The sequence below is a fragment of the Centruroides sculpturatus genome, unplaced genomic scaffold, assembly GCF_000671375.1.
Source record: "Centruroides sculpturatus isolate CEXI.00-Female unplaced genomic scaffold, Cexi_2.0 scaffold655, whole genome shotgun sequence".
Classification (NCBI taxonomy): domain Eukaryota; kingdom Metazoa; phylum Arthropoda; class Arachnida; order Scorpiones; family Buthidae; genus Centruroides; species Centruroides sculpturatus.
The window spans coordinates 72,002-76,127 of NW_019385008.1; positions in this window are offsets into that span (position 1 = coordinate 72,002).

Below are 4,126 nucleotides of genomic sequence, written 5' to 3' on the forward strand. Positions count from 1 at the left end.
CTGAAAATGTAAACACTGTACTTGATTATGCTGTAAGCTGCAAACTCTCAAATTTTTATAGCAAAAATCTAACTATGCTTTTTGTAAATGTTCGATTTTGTGTAGTGACTAAAATACGCGACAAAACTTCTGCCTTTTCTTATCTTTGTAAGAAATTTTAAATATATACGATGGTAACACTCCATTATTGATATTTACTGCTGTATAAATTAAGAAATATTTATATAAAAAATCCAAATGAACTGCATTTTTCCTTGTTACATATCAGGGATTGAGACAAGATATGTGAAACTCCACAGATATTAAAATCTAAAAATTTATATATAAAACTATAAATATTTGAAAACACAAAAATATTGAAGTAATACCATGTTGAAATGTTTAGTTTTTTAATTAAATTTATTTTCAAACTAATAGTTTGTAGACGTTTCATTGACGATATAACTATGATTTACTCTACAACGTCATAAATTATGCACAAACTAACCAGGGTCGGATCTTCGCATAGACAAATGAGACAAATGTCTAGGGCCAGTTTTTTAAAAAGTCTGGTCAAACTGTCTATTCTGAAAAGATTTCTCAATAAGATAGTTTACTTTTCTGTTGGACAACAGTATATAATAAACAAATAAACAAAAACAAAACAAAATAAACAATTGCTTTTTATATGGTTGTTGAGAATTCTAAAATCTAAAGAAAATGTACGTGCATTGTTCAAAAAGTTCCCGAACTATTTGAATAGCGCACCTCCAGTTGGTTATTTTTTAATTTATTTAAAGGCGTTGTGTTCGTGGAAACCTCCCGAGTAACTTCTTTCAACCTGTTTTCGATATCTTGTTTTGGTGATTAGTTACAGCCGTTGATGTGTATAGTGTTTATGTGGTTCAGCGAAAAATGGAATCCGCAGAAATCAGCTCTATGAAAGAGCAGCGTTGTTTTGTGAAATTCTGTGTGAAACTCGGAAAATCCTTCACGGAAACTTCTCACGGGTGGGTGAAACAGCCACTCGCGCAAAAAAAGCTCCACAAATGTTAAGTTGATGTTGACTGGTTTTTTCGATGAAAAGGGAATTGTGCATTACGAATACCTACCTACAGGCCAGATAGTCAACACAGAATTTTACCTGGTGTATGAAACGCCTAAAAGGCAGAATCAGGCGAAAATGGCCCAAACTTTGGAGGAGCGGCGAGTGGTTTTTTTACCACGACAACGCGCCGACTTATTTGTCCCTCAGAACGTGTGAGATTTTTACCAAAAACAAGACCGCTGTGCTTCCACACCTACCCTATTCATTTGACCTGGCCTCATGCGACTTTTTTTTGTTCTTCAACAAACTTAAAACCACGCTCAAAGGAAAAAGATTTGCCACTATTCCAAAGTTAGAGGAAAAAAACGACAAAGGGGTTTATGAGCATTCCAAAAAAAGAGTTCCACGACTGTTTCAAAAAGTGGAAACACCGCTAAAATAAGTGTATACGTTGCGGAGAAGACTACTTTGAAGGGGACCCTGACAAATAAATTGTATTTGAAGTATTTTTTTTGTAATAAATAATGTTTGGGAAGTTTTTGAACAACCCTCGTATTCTTATGATTCTTCTTATTGAAAGTAAAACTCCCAATAATTTAGAATTTTTTTATAGCGATAAGAATAATATTAACTATATGTATTCTTAATCTTGTGAAATATTGTTAAATAATGTTGCTTTTATTTTTTATAAAGCAGCTGCAGTATCCGTATGCGATTTAATACAAATAATAGTAACAAGATGTATTAATTAAAAGAGCCGGGAGGGGACCCGGAAAAAAATGTCTAGGGCCCCAAAGTGGATTAATCCGGCCTTGAAACTAACGTACAGTTTTTATTATCATACTGAAATCAAATGATGTTATATTGATGAAACATAATCATAATATTGTACTATGGTTATGAAACTAGCAAAATTGAAAACTTAAATTTGATTTTATTAGTTTCTATGAGCTATTGTTCACTTGGAATGAAACTTGCAAAATTTCAGGTAGGCATTCCACTAGTTTGGAGTGCATATAACTTATAATCTTCAGTAGTTTTTCTCACTTAGCCGTTGACATTTGTAAATTTGTAAAATTTTCCAATATATGTAGTTTCTATTTTTATAAATTTTATATTATCTTTATTTAATATATAAGAAAATATGTTTGCTTTTGATGTAGTTTCTTAAAAACATTTACAAAAATAAAAAAAAAAAACAACTTTTATAAAGTTTACTGATGAGAATCACGAATGGAAAAAGCAATACTATATATATTTTGAATTGATAAATTAATGTAGTTATCAAGGTTTGCCAGTAATTGTTCAAAATACATTTAAAAAAATTTAAACTAAGTAACTCAAATATATTTAATATATTGCATAGTAATGTACTCTATACGCTCATAAATTTTATTGTATATATTTATATTTAACAGGGTAAATCTTATTGCACAAAGTGGATTACCTGAGAAAATTGACAGAAACATTGTTGATGAAAAAACAAGAAAGATCCTGTTCCATGAGGACCATAAGATCGATACAGATAATGAACCTCTGAAAGTAGATGATATTATGGGTCTACTCTATTTATTAGTTACAGGATATATTATATCGCTTCTTGTATTTCTTACAGAAATTCTAGTAAACAAGATAAAAAATATTACACGGAGAAAATGCAGAGTGAGGCCGTTTAATACTGTTAATTAATATCATATCGTATTTGATAATTTTCGTAATAATGCTGTATTTGGTTAAGTAGTTTACTGTTTTCATTAACTTTTTTATTACGTTATATTTTAAGCAACAATACTCATAAAATATGATAAAACAGAGTTACAATAATCGACAGTTAACTCTTTGATTTGTTTGCATGTGAATTAATAATCAAAAGTCGTAAAAGCTACAGCTTAATGCTAAACAATATATTGTTTATAACACCTGTAAAAAGTACACAGATGTACGAATGAACGTTGTTCCGAAGTAGACATTTAATCACAATTTTATCAACTTATGTTATATGACTGTTGTGAAGCAGAAGGAGTCCAGATTTTGTTTTCTCATTGTTCACATTACTGTGACTGGACATGATTTCTTGATAATAAAAGAATCTCACAAGGTATTGTATTTACTATCACAATTTGTCTAGTTGCATGGCCACATCATGAAATCATTCTAATTGTACTTCTTGCATCCAAATAACCACACACAACTCTAAAATATAAACCGAGTAGAACGTTATTTTTGGCTGACAACTCATGCACTATGATATATCTATTAAGTCAGGCTATAAATTAATTAAAATACGACAATGTTCATAGACACCTTAAAATGTTATGTACAGTACATGTATGTTCAAATCTTTTCAGATTGGAAACGAAAACTAACAAGTTATGATTTGATTATATTATTGGCGTGATTTTATCAGAGATGAGCAGNATCAAATTTTCAAGAAACAAACGTTCGTGTTAAATTTGGATTTCTACTGACCAGCGCTAACAGACTACCTATCGTTTAAAAGGTCCTCTGGTGGCGCAAGAACACAGATTATATAAAATAAAAAGTAGTCGAAACTGCATTTTTATGAATAAAAATTTGACAAAGTATTAATCGTTTTATGACGAGTAAAATTCTTTCGTCGCGTTCGCGACTTTTAAGTAATGTAAAACCTTCGATGCGCGAGGCCCTTCGGACTGCGAGGCACAGGCGGTGGCCCACGTTGCCCATACGCCGCCCTTGGTCATAGAAATGATGTAATTTGAATGTAAATTATTTATAAATACTTATGTCAAGTTATATTTTTATTACGAGCAAAATATATTTAAGAGTTTACAACTACTGTGCCGAATGAGACGTTGTTGAAACAAAAAATTTATGATTCCATCACGTACATAAACTGTGTCGTAATTCGCCAAGTGCAAATCAGCAAATTCGTAAAATATTTATTTATTTTGAACAATCCGTATAATCGAAAATCCGGATAATAGAGGTCCGGATAATCGCGGTTCTACTGTATTTTCAAACTGAATTACAGTACATATTATATATACACACAAATGTAACATTTTGAACATTTCACCCCTTATAAATACGTTATGTCAGTTTTATTTTTATTACTAC